We start from the raw sequence: 13,580 nt of genomic DNA on the forward strand, positions 1-13,580 counted from the left end.
CATATCTTTACTAACTAACTACACAAGAAGATGCATATTGCACATGCTTTCAAAGTTGGGCTGCTAATTTTAATATTGAATGGCCCAGTTGAATGCACCGTTTTGGAAATTTGACTTTGAAAATCGTTAATTTTGCATTCTACACCCTCTTAAGCAGAACCACGTAAAAAAGCTAGTAATTAATAATTAATAATATAACAAAGTACGTATTTTTTAGCTAACCGGGCGGTTTCGAAACACGGCAAAATAAAAAAATCGTCGCAAACAGAACCGATACAATATAATTTAAAATTCTATTACGACAGCAATGCTGCGGAAATATGCTCTGGGACACTTTTTAATTTTGTTTGGTTTCGTTTTCATTTATTTGTAGAACGTAGGATAAGCGACACATTTTTATGATTTTAATTGAAAAATCTTAGTAGAGTTGTTAAGCGTATGAAGTTGTTTCATAGTTGCGAAGAATATTAATATAGTCTAGACTTACATTTTATACAAAACTTGATCTTTTACGCTAAGTTCTATACATTATCTTGCTGTTTGGACTATAGTACCTATAACATAAAATCTAATCTGATTATACATATAACTTTAAATATGAAAAAAATTACCTCTTCACACTAAAACCGTGTAAACCAATTTCAAAGGAAAGGGATACTTTAAGTCCTGTAAAAGGACATAGGATTCCTATTGAGGAAAATATTCCCAAAAGATAAACGAAGTTGCGGGCACCTGATTATTGTAAAGTTAAAACGACGCGTCACCCATAACCTCTTGGTTGTTTTAACTTCCCCAAAAGTTCCCGCCACACTTCAAACTCACGACATAACTCATTTACGTTTTGTTCGCAGTAGATAATATTTTCACAAAACAAATGTTTTCAACTTTTATTTGACGTGTAAAACTTCTTTTAAAACTCGTTAGCAATTTTACGGTTTCATTGCAAAAGTTAAAAGGTTCCAAAGTCAATAAAGAAAATAATTTTCAAGAACAACCTGTTTCAATAATGAGTTCATAGGCTACGTCGATTTAATACATAATACAAATAACAATACAATTTAGAAATGAACTTTAAAATTAAATATTTTTTTTTTGTCTCGTTAAAATTTGAGAACGGGTTCAACTTTGCTAATTTTAGTCTTGAAATATTGGTGGAAGTTCAGGGAAAGGGTTATCTATTGTTAAAATAAAACCTCTCTTGACTTCTTAAATAATTCTGGCAGTTACTACCAAAATATGATGTCCTGGAACGTATTGAAACTAAACCCATTGTTTTTGCCAAGCCAATTTAAAAAGTATGAAATATTTGCTTTCACACCCAAAACTAGTTCTGCTTGGTACAAAACAAGAGTGTGATGAAGCGCGTGATAAAAGGAAATAAAGTTTATTGGAGTACGGGCAACTATTGTGTTGCCAGAGAACAAATAAAATAGTAGAATATATTTTTAATATTTTTGAATGGTGATGAAATAATTTCGCACGAATCGCTTTATTATAAGGGAGATAATAAATAATAATATAATTTATGTGGATAAATACAATATTTATTGTATTCGTTATCTTACACAAACGTGACCATTTACATAAAAAGAGAGGACCTTCCGTCTTACAAATTTTCGATCAGATGTAGGTCTTGACGCGTGTAAGAGCGGGCTTTAAAATAATGCTGTTTTTTCTAATATACTCTAGTTAACAAGTGCCATTTTCCTCAAAACCTGATCTCATGCACCGAAAATTATGATTTTGGTCTTATTCGATTTGGAATACCATTTAGAACATTCTATCAAAATTCCAACAGGGGCTGAAAAAAATTGCAAAAGTTATAAACAATAAAGTAAACAAAAAAGAAGGGTTTGGTTTTTTTTTAATATTTCATTAACTATGAGATAGTCAAAATATATCCTTAAAGAGCAGGAAATTTCCTAAAACAAATCCTAAGTTTTGGAACTTTATCAATAATCTTTATAACTTTAATTGAGCGGCGAAAGTAACGACAAAACCGCATAGTTCGCGTTTCGCGTGATTTGCTGCAATCTGCCACGTGAACTAAAACATATTTTATCTGATTAAATATTAATATTAAGGAATAAAAAAAAATGGTACTAACTAGACATATCAATAAACCAGAATCCGTCAACAAAAATAAATTATCACCATTTGTTAATTGTTATGCTTTTCTTAATTTGTTAATAGTCACCATTTCAATGTTAACATAAAAACGCAGATTTTTTTCAAAACAAGAAATGTATTTTTTTTTATTCTTTCGAGCTAATCTTAAAAGGGCTTAGAAGGGATCCTCGTTGGAAAAATTGAAAAACTTTGATTTTTTATTTTTTTATGAACAATCAAAGGCATTCAAGAATTTTTCATGTAAATAAAGTAATAAGAGTTTTTTCATCAATAAAAATTATTATTTAAATTTTATTAGTTATAAATAAAAATATAAATATTGTTATCTGGCTTCTAATAATAACAAAACAAAATAGAAACAATATGAATACCGCTTTATTTACATGAATAATTTTTGAATGCCTTTGAATGTTAATAAAAAAGTGAAAACTTAAAATTCTTGAATTTTTTCGGCGGAGATCTCTTCTCAGCCCTTTTGAGATTAGCTCAAAAGAATAAAAAGAAACTTAGATTTCTGGTTTTGAAAAAAATCTGCGTTTTTATGTTAACATTAAAATGGTGACTATTAACAAACTAAGAAAAGCATAACAATTAAACAAATGGTGATAATTTATTTTTGTTTACGGATTCTTGTTTATTGATATGTCTACTTAGTACCAATTTTTTTTATTCCTTAATATTAATATGTAATCAGTTAAGATATGTTTTTAGTTCACGTGGCAGATTGCGGCAAATCACGCGAAACGCGAACTATGCGTTTTTACCGTTACTTTCGCCGCTCAATTAAAGTTATAAGGAATATTGATAAAGTTCCAAAAGTTAGGATTTGTTTTAGGAAATTTCCTGCTCTTTAAGGATCTATTTTCAAATTTTGACTATCTCAAATAGTCTATGAAATATTAAAAAAAAACCAAACCTTTATTTTTTTGTTCACTTTATTGTTTAAATAACTTTTGCATTTTTTTCAGCCCCTCTTGGAATTTTGATAGAATGTTCTAAATGGTATTCCGAATCGAATGAGACCAAAATCATAATTTTCGGTGCATGAGATCAGGTTTCGAGGAAAATAGCACTTGTTTACTAGTGTAATAGGTAATAACTAATAAGTGTTACGATCCCGGAAGACTTAAATGAAATTGAGATATTTTATTTAATCATTGTATATTTATCTGAAATTTGCCTAACGGAAAACACGATTCACTTACTTTGACTCGATAGTTTTATTTTTGGAAATTATGAATCTTTTTGGGATTTTCAACAAATATCTGTAACTGATTGAGTTACTATCATTAAATAATTTGCACTACTAAAATCACACACTTTATAAAATAATGGCAAAAGGAAATATTAGTATTGTATTTAATTTTTAAGTAATCATCAAAAACATTTTCGGGACTCACGACCATTACTTTCGTGCTATAATGCGGGAACCTTTGTTACGCGATATTGTTCACTATTAGCTGCAGCGCAAAGTACAATTCATGCAGGCACGATTCATGGAAATTGGAATCATTATAGCACGATTGGAGGATAGCGGGGTGTGTAGACGGGGCTAGCGTGGTTTGAAATTTTTTCCAGTCCGGTCTTAATATTTTTTACTTCTCCCCAAAAAGTGCACGAAAGAAGAGAGGAAGTGCACAACGCCGCTAAAGAAGTTTTCAGTTCAAAAACTCCAAACTTCCTGTCGCATAGAAGCTTACTATTGGTTTTCAACGCGTTACCGAATAGTTGTGCTATTTGCATACATTTTCACCCACGAGCGCGTACTTTCCAGTTTATATTTTGTAGTTTGGTTAACATTAAATTTTAACCACTTTTTTTCTAAGGGTGGGTTGCACCAGAGGCGTTGTTATAGTTAAGGTTAAGATCTTCGTCAAATATGGCGACTTTTACTAGAGATTTGACAGTTCATTTGAAATTTTGTTATAATTAAAGTTATGGTTAAAGTACAGTATTCATTTGGGAGTACCAAATTAATAATGCGCATGGAAATCTTCGCTAATTGTCGTAATCACAAAAACACTCGAATCTATGAAACTTGCATTTTGCACCTAGTTCAAAGGAAATAGAAGTAAATATCATATAGCCGGTGGCTGTCCGCTGTCGCCGGTCCGTCAATAAGTGCTATAACTCATAGGGAAGCCATCGCGGCGTTACCATGGTAACGTCCAAGCAACGTCAGGCGCCTCTACGCAGGCGCGGTCGCAGCCTGAAGTTTTGGAGGGGGTCACTCAGTAGTCACTAGTCACTACCTACACAAAAAATTTATCGCTGTTATAGGATGACTAGAAAATATGTTCTTTTATTATTTGGCAAGATTTTGAGATTTTTCAATTTGACCTTAGATTTTGGGGGGGTCATGTCTCCTGTGACCGGGGCACCTGCCTGACAGCGCAGCAGCATTCGGACAGCGCCTGCCTTACGTCGCTGCAAAGCGCTGTTTTTCTTAGAGTTAAGTTTAAAATAGCGCTTGCAGCGACGTCTTTCGATGCTCGGGAAATACGACCGTTGCCGAAAAATTACAAAAATTCCTATGCGCATTATCACTTTGGGAGCACTGTAAGTTGGTGCAACCCACCCTAAGGTGTATACATTTTTGCTAAATAGCAGAGTTTTACCTACCAATAAAACTCTTATTATGTCCGGAACCTTATTCAAGGCCTTTAAACAAAATTGAGATGGTAGTCTTCCGTTTCCTGCCGTAATATTGATCGTTGTAGTTCCTTTCCGGTCTTTTTGGCGCCAAGATGGCGCTACGATGGCGGTAAGATGGCGGTTTCCGGTGTTCACCAGGGCAGGCGCGCGCGCTTTCTTCCTCATTGCAGTCTCAATTTTTTAGCACCAGGCAGACCTTACTGTAAGGCCTTGAATAAGGTTCCGGACATAATAAGAGTTTTATTGGTAGGTAAAACTCTGCTATTATGTCCTATCACCGTTATTCAAGGCCTTTAAACAAAATTGAGATATTGTTTGTTGTCGCCTGGTGAACATATATTCATATTCATATTTCTTTATTTGCTTCAAAAGTGGTACATTTTGGTGTTACAGTTAATAGTCTTTCTTAGATCACACTTTTCACTAATAATATAGCATGCAAATTCTTAGGTACTTAATACTTATTCTTATACATCAATTTTCGTTTAAATACATTTTCTATTATAAATAATTCGATATAATAAACAATTCAATACAAAACAACATTCAAAATATTAATAAACCCTTCCTACAATATGTCCTAATCTTACGAGCTAATATTACAATTTAATTGATTCAAAACAATAATTTAATGTCAATAGTATAATAATTATAATAGAATGTTTTTATAGTAATTCAATGTCAACAGTTTAATAAGAAAATGTTATTTCTCATTTAGGAACTCTGTGACGGAATAATAATTTTTTAGTTTTAGCCATTTAATCATTTCTTTCTTAAATTTATTATAAGGTAGGGATTTTATGGTTGTTGGGGTAGCATTATACGCCTTTATACACATGGCATAATAATGTTTTTGATATATATTCGTTCTGGGAATGATATCTAATACTAGACGTTTGGGTTTTCTTTTAGTTCTCGGGTAAATCTCACTTGCCTCTGTAAAATAATTATAGTGAATTTTTACGAAGTTTACTAGTTCGTATATATAAAGGCTAGGAAGCGTCATAATACTTAATTTTTTAAAAAGAGGCTTACAAGACTCATATGAGGGCTTACCACATATGGCCCGTACACATTTTTTCTGCGCTATAAATGCTTTGTTAATGTCAGTTGAGTTCCCCCATAGTAATAGTCCGTATCTGAGTACTGAGGCCACATATCCATGGTATGCCGAAAGTATAGTTGGTAAGGTTGATATTTGCCTCAGTCTATGTAGAACATATACGTAACTATTTAATTTCTTACATATATACTCTATGTGAGCCTTCCAGTTAAGATTTTCGTCAATATAAATACCTAAGAACTTAGTGCTGTGCACCTTTTGAATGCATTCATCTTTGTAATTAATATTCAGATCATTTAGTCTAGTGCCATAGTTATGAAATTGTATATAATTTGTCTTGGTCAAGTTTATATTTAAGTTATTTTTATCAAGCCATTCTACTACTTTATTAATTGTATTATTAGTTTCAATGTCAATATTTTCCTTACTATTTATTATTATCGATATGTCATCTACAAATAGAGTATTTTCATAATTTGTAATGTCAGGTAGATCATTTATGTATAATAAAAATAACAGTGGACCAAGTACACTGCCTTGTGGAACTCCTGTATCGTTGACTTTATATTGTGATTTAGATGATTTTAGTACATTTTTCTCATTTATAGATTTTATTTCCACATACTGTCTTCTATTAGAGAGGTAGGATTTTATCCAGTTTAGAGCTGGGCCTCGTATACCTAAATCTTCTAATTTATTTAATAGGATTTTGTGAGATACAAAATCGAATGCCCTGCTCATATCAAAGAAGATACCTACGACCGATTTATTTTTATTTAGATCAGAAACTACGGTATGCACCAGAGTTGACGCTGCTAATACCGTTCCCTTGTCATTCTGAAATCCAAACTGGTTGTGTTTAATTATATTCATCTTTTTTATGAAAGTCATTAGTCGCTTATACATAACTTTTTCAAAAATTTTTGCAAATATTGGTATAAGAGTTATTGGACGATAATTCTCAACTTTTGATTTATCTCCTTTTTTGTGCAACGGTTTTACAATAGATATTTTTAATAATTCTGGAAAACTGCCAGTTTCAAATGATAAGTTGATAAGATGTAAAATAATTGGGACTAACTCTTTTTTACAATACTTAATGATTTTCGTGGATACACCATCATAACCTTCAGCATTAGTATTTTTTAATGAACGAATTACATTATCAATTTCAGTTAAACTACATGGGAATAAAAAAATTGAGCTGAATATACGTTCACTATTTGTGTTTGATAATGTCACGTTATTATTATTATTATTAGTCAGATTAGTCAGATAGTTATTAAATTCGTTAGCTATGTCAGTTGGATTAGTCAGTATAGTACCATTTAATTCATTTTTTATGTACTTTATAATATCATAATTATTTTTGTCATTTTTTTCATTATTTATTAATTTCCAAGAGGCTTTACATTTATTTTTAGCAGTACGTAGATAATTGTCATTAAATATTCTTTGTGAGACATACAGGCATTTGCGTAATATTTTCGAATATTTTATGTATTTATTTTTATTCTTATTAGTTTTGTGTTTATAAAACATGTAGCGAAGTGATCTTTTAGTTCTACAGCTCGTTTTTATTCCTTTCGTTATCCATTTTATTTTTTTATATTTATTCGTCATTTTGATTCTTTTTAACGGAAAACACAATTTGTAAAAAAGTAGGAAATCACCGTAAAAGACATCCATTGCATTATTTATGTCCGTTTTAGCAAAAACATCGCTAAACGACAGCTGACTGAGATAATAACGAAACTTCTCTATGTTTTCTTGACTGTAGTCATTTTTATAAATAAAGTATGTTGTTGGAATGTAAGGCACATTCTTTACAGGTATATGTAACATTTGAGATGTATTATGATCCGAAAGAGCAAGTTCTAACAATGAACTTGAAGCGTCATTAACGTTGCTTATTATGTGATCAATGCACGATTGATGCCTCGTTGGTTTATTAATGTGAAGCGAGAGGTTGTAGTTTAGTAAAAGAGATTTCAAATCGTATGTAGCTCTACTTTGTTTTAATGTGTCGATATTTAAGTCTCCAGCTAATATTATTCTTTTTTTTGTACATTTTAGCAGTTCAAATAACATAGAATCTAATTTGCTTAGGAATAAGTTCACATCAGAGTTAGGAGTTCTGTATAAACAAATGACAATTATACCACATGGAATAAGCTCAATCCCACAGCACTCAAAATGTTTGTCCTCAGCATATTTGTTTTTAATAAAAGGTAAGTCTTTATATGTCATACCATTTTTTATAAAGATGCAGACACCACCTCTTTTACTATTATTTGTTCTACAAAATTTTGATACCAATCTATATCCATGTAATCTTACATTTGCATTTTCATTATTTAAAAAACTTTCTGAGAAACAACATATATGAGGAATTAAATTTTGAGACAATAACTCTGTAATTGTAACATTTAGAATATCTTGTTTTGAGTTTAGTCCAGCAATGTTCTGGTGTAGTAACCTATAGTTTATCGTATTGTCTACTGTATTTGAATTTACCTTATTTTTAGGACTGAAAAAACAACTGATCATTACTCTTTTTTTCTTTTATCTTTGTAGGAAAGTAATATGGTATTGTACCCCTTTTTGGTTTATCTAAGATATTTACAGTTGAGACATTCAAATGGCCTAAGCTAGAAGTTTTAGAGGTATGATATTTTTTCCACTTATAGATTAAAGATTTATCACACAAATATTTTTCATTATAGTCTAATTTATCAATGGCAAAATTAAGTTTCAAGCAATAATCATCAGTAGCATTGTAATGTAAAAATAAAGCATTTGGGAAATATTTACAAGTTAGTTTCAACATATTGTTAAGCTTAAATTCATTAAGTGAAATATTGTTACTAATCCCTAATACAAGTACTGGACAAGGTAAGATTTTAAGAGTCGTACTTAACTCTACCATAACCTCAGTAGGATTTTTATCATGCTGTCCCAGTGATACAATAATGCGGTCCTCTTTCGAGTATTGATATAGTTCACATGATTTAATAATTTGGCTTGATGTTGCTCCCGGCTTTATAAACGATGTTATCTCGTATTTCTCATAATTAGAATTTTCTCTTGATTTTTTCATTTTCAATGCTAAGTTTCTACATTGTTCTCCTCCAAAAATATACAAAGTTTTTTGTTTAAGTTGTCTTGTGTTAACCAATTCCTCCGTTGATTCTTTTTGGAAGGGTTCTGCCGATAAAGTTGACTGCGGAATAGGGAAATCATCATCAGATTGGTTTTGATTGTTGGGTAATATGGTGTTAAATATATTGTGAGACGCTTGGACTTGGGTATTTTGAGTCGATGAGTTTTGATCCATTTGTTTTGAGGTGTTCACGCCTTGTCTTGAGTGCTCATTCTGAATAGTATCCGTTAAAAGGTTACGATTACTGTCTTGTATCGAGGACCGTCTCTTCTTTTTAGCCGATTGTAGTTGCTTTTTGTGTAATTTCTTGGGACTATTACATATTTCTCTGAGCGTATTAATTTGTTGGCTTTGTTGAGAAATTATCCGTTTTAATTCATTGTTTTCAAGAATGATATTGTCCAATTCGTCCCGTGTACTGCTCAATTGATTCTTTAGTTCATTAATTTCATTTTTCATTTCATCCATTATATTGTAATAGTTATGTATACCTGTAGATAAGTCTAGGCTTCTTGTATCAAACTCATTGTCGGTAGTGTTTAACGATGAATTAGAGATTTCTGACTCCATTGATTTTGATTTAGGAACTGTTTTTTTCCTAAAGGTAATGTTAGTGGAAAGATCCTCAAGAGACATGTTAACAATGATATTCTATGTTACTAACGTAACTAGATTGGAAGTTTACGGTAGCAACGCGTTGCCACTTCGAAGATGCCTGCAGGCATATCTCACATACATAATGACATAACGAATATATGACTTGACATTGTCTTTTGAACAAAAAAGTGGTTACGCATTTCTGAGAATCTTTTGTAAGACATTGCTACTCTAGTATTTTAGAAACTCATTGCATGTTAATATCAGTTTAACTCTTTTTACCGACACACAACGCCCTCTCTTGTGCTCTTTAATTAATATTAATATTAGATTAAGTCACTAGTCAACTCAACTAGCGCCCTCTATTTGTAAGGATCTAATTTTATGCGGCATCCTTTATATTTTGGACAAGTGTTATTGGCCGCTCTCGTTATGACTTTAGCCTACAACGTTTTGTCTTGTTGGTACAAAAAGTTTTTGGTGCTAGGATTCGAACCATGTATCTCTAGAGTTCAGTCTTGCTTCATTGCAATATGCCACGAGTGTTGTGACGTCTTCAGTTGAAATTTATGTTCGGATGTAGAGTAGAGTTGCAGATTGTTCGTTGCTATAGTCCAATATTGCACCTTTGAATTTATTAAATTACTGACGGTACCCACTTTTTTTTGTTTACTTACAATTAATTTATTATTATCGTTTTTATGCACTTTTTTTCAACAAGAGCCAATGTGAAGAATCAAAATGATTATGAGACAGGAGTTTGTTATATTATATTTTTAAATGATTTACTTAGTATTTTAAGTTGTGCATGGTTTTAATAATTACAATTTGTTCAAAATTACATTAAAGTACATATTTTAAATTTTATCAAAACTAGTAACGGGTTCAAAAAGATTAGTTAAGAATTACTGGTAAAAGAAATCGGCTTATAAGCTTCTTCTTTTGTATAGTATTTTTAAAAGGCAACGGAGACCGTACGCTTCCCGGAGTTGCCTCGATACCGGCTTCTTTTAAAATCAACTTAACCCATCCAGAAATTGCTGTTCTAGAAGCAGTTTTTGGTACTCCCCGATCTGATACAAATAAATGTTTGATGCCGGCTTCTTTCCGTCTATCGCTACCTAGAACAACTAATTTTATACGGGATCAGTATTTGGATTTTCACTGTTCGAAAAGAATTTCCAACCTAATAGATTGTGGGATTCTGAATCGGTTTTAAAACCGTACATTGGTCAGAAAGTCACAGTATCAATTTTATTATCATCTACAACACTGCCCTGTGACAGGCACACGATTAATAAAGTCAAGTCGTGCACTCTACGATCCGAATGTAAATATTATAATCTTATATATATATATAATATATATATATATATATATATATATATATATATATATATATATATATAGAATCTCGGAATCGGCTCCAACGATTTTCATGAAATTTAGTATAGAGGGGGTTTCGGGGGCGATAAATCGATCTAGCTAGGAATCATTTCTATAAAATGTCATTTTCATCGGATACCGAGCAAAGCTCGGTCAAACAGCTAGTAATATTAAAATGGCGCATCGCCTGAAATCTGTAAATAAATTTGCACAATTTACGCTACTCGTAGATACATTAATGGCACAAACTGTACTCGGCTTATTACATTTTTGAACATTATTTGTTGAAAATATGGTGTTCAAATTTTTCTTTTCCAAAACATGAGAGGCAAGACTTATATTATATTATGATATGATATATTATATTTTGTACTGCAAAGTGTAGAAACAATTGACTTGTGAACTAGGATTGTTTTGCTAGATTAGGTTTTAAATGTAAATCAGCTAAAAAGTACACTAATTGGGACCCCGAGGAGTTAGTAGGCTGGACCCCCAAAACTTTGCACCAATTTAACCATCTTATCCAAATCTCCATCGTCAGGTTTTGTACTCGTGGAGGAGAAAAGGCCGTTGATAGATAAGTACAGAAAATTCGACTCCACGTCCCGAACCGTGAACGGCGGTGACTCGAGACTTTAGATCCACTTTCCATAAAGCCTGGGGTCACGAGAACACGCCTTTCGCACGATTGAGATGCATCAATACTCTGGGCATCAAATTCGGAGGTGGGAATACCCAAGCCAGACTGAAGGTCTATTCCCATGAAAACGCGTTGTGTCTACGTCCTTTGAACCCTCTGGTCTAAGGTGACATACTTTGCTCGGGTTGATGCAAATAAGTCGATCTCGGGCATGCCCCACTTCCGAAAAGATGATGTCGGTCACCGCAGGGGCTAGATGCCATTCGGGGAGAAAAGATTTTCTCGACAATCGATCTGCTGTATTGTTGTACCGGCCTGGAATGTGACGCGGTATAATATATCGAATGGATCTAAAAAATAATAATTATTATAAGTTAGATTCATTAGAGAATTTGATTTGTTCCCCCCCTTTATTTCTTAAGTATGCCACTACAGATTTGTTATCGCACTGCAGAAGCAGACAAGACTTACTTAGCGTAGGACCGTATTCGCGTAAACATTTTAAAATTGTTAACATTTCTTTTTTATTTATTTAATAATTTGAATGAAGATTTTCTTCATCATTAGGCCAATCTCACGTTAAACATACATCATTTAAATCCGGTCCCCAACCAGAGTCGGAAGCGTCCGTAGTTAGATTTGGGGAGGTGAAGTCGAGAAGACTTTTTACAATTAGCTAAACACCATTCTAATTCAATAGCGTGAAAAGGTAGAGACCGCTTTTCATAGGGGCTACATCCAAGTACACTGTTGCAATGGGTTGCAAAAAATTTTGATAATTTAAGCGACCTTGTGGAAATGCTAGTCGAGCGAAATTTAGACGACCGACAATGCTCTATATTTCTCTGAGAGTTGCTTTTCTAGAACTTAACTTCTGAACTTTTGAATCTGGAATGGATTTTCGATTGTTCCATGTGTCCCAAAAAATACCTAAATATTCTAAAGCCTTTTGTGGCTGAAGTATGGGATTTAATCTTATTAATTACAACCTTACCTAGCTTGAGCATCGTATCAAGCTCGTGTGATACAAGTCTGTTCTAATATTTTCGTTTTATCCTGGCATGCAATTACGAAATTGTGTAAGAAAGCGACTATACGCATACCTTGTTCTAGTAGTAATTCTGCTGTCCAATTTGTCAGGGACGCGAAAACTTTGGGGGCAGTGGCCAGCCCAAATGGCAAACAGGTCATTTGTAAGAGTTGACCTCTGTACATTAACCTCAAACAACGATGGTGTAGAGACACCGGTGTGTGATAATAATACGCCTGCGTTAGGTCTATCTTTACTAACCATTAGCCAATCGTTGGGCTGCAGAAATTCTGGTATTCGATGCGTAGCTATCAGTTGAAATTTGCTTATCTTTAGAAACTCGTTCAATTTCTTTTTTTTTTTTTTTGAAATAGAAAATAGGGCGCATAGTTACTTCGCTTTTTGGGGTTAAAACATTTTTGATAAAAAACTCTTGAGTTTCGCGGGCATATTCTAAAAGGCTGTGCTTATTCCTTAAGCAACGTTTGAATAATCTGATCCATTTCTGGGGACGAAGTCCGTGAATTAACGTGACTATAAGAGTCGAGGACGGTTTTCGTAAAAATTGAATTTTATAACCGGTTATTATTTTTTAAAAGGGAAGAAGGAACACCCCACATTTTCCCAAACATAGTTAATAGCCTCCCCTCTCGAAACTCCTGTTGAAAGTCAAAATTTTCTGTCACCTCTTCCTCTCGGGGCATTGGATTGATTAAAAGACTTATTCGTATTTCGTACCCAGGGCCTGTTGTCTTGGAGTAAGAGACGTTGTTGGCTTATATGAGGACCGAAAAAAAAAAAACCCTCATTACATTGGCATGGGAGCCAAAATTATAATTAAAAACATAGGGGTGGAAAGGTCGCACCGCCTGTGCTTCAGAATATGCATAACTTTGATTATTACGTATAGCCAAAC

The 13,580-nt window shown here is 32.9% G+C and overlaps 1 long non-coding RNA gene across 2 annotated transcripts; it reads left to right on the forward strand.

Moving 5' to 3' along the window:
- The first annotated feature begins 2,508 nt into the window (after nt 1–2,508).
- LOC121735453 lies at nt 2,509–9,529 on the forward strand. 2 transcript variants are annotated; one of them, XR_006036859.1, is made up of 3 exons: nt 2,509–3,222; nt 7,372–7,375; nt 9,519–9,529. It is a non-coding gene; the product is annotated as an uncharacterized LOC121735453 (long non-coding RNA). The 2 variants fall into 2 exon arrangements; XR_006036860.1 differs by lacking the exons at nt 7,372–7,375; nt 9,519–9,529 and adding exons at nt 7,817–7,819; nt 9,300–9,310.
- The last annotated feature ends 4,051 nt before the right edge of the window (nt 9,530–13,580 follow it).

Source organism: Aricia agestis, chromosome 17 (genome assembly GCF_905147365.1).
Source record: "Aricia agestis chromosome 17, ilAriAges1.1, whole genome shotgun sequence".
NCBI classification, from domain to species: domain Eukaryota; kingdom Metazoa; phylum Arthropoda; class Insecta; order Lepidoptera; family Lycaenidae; genus Aricia; species Aricia agestis.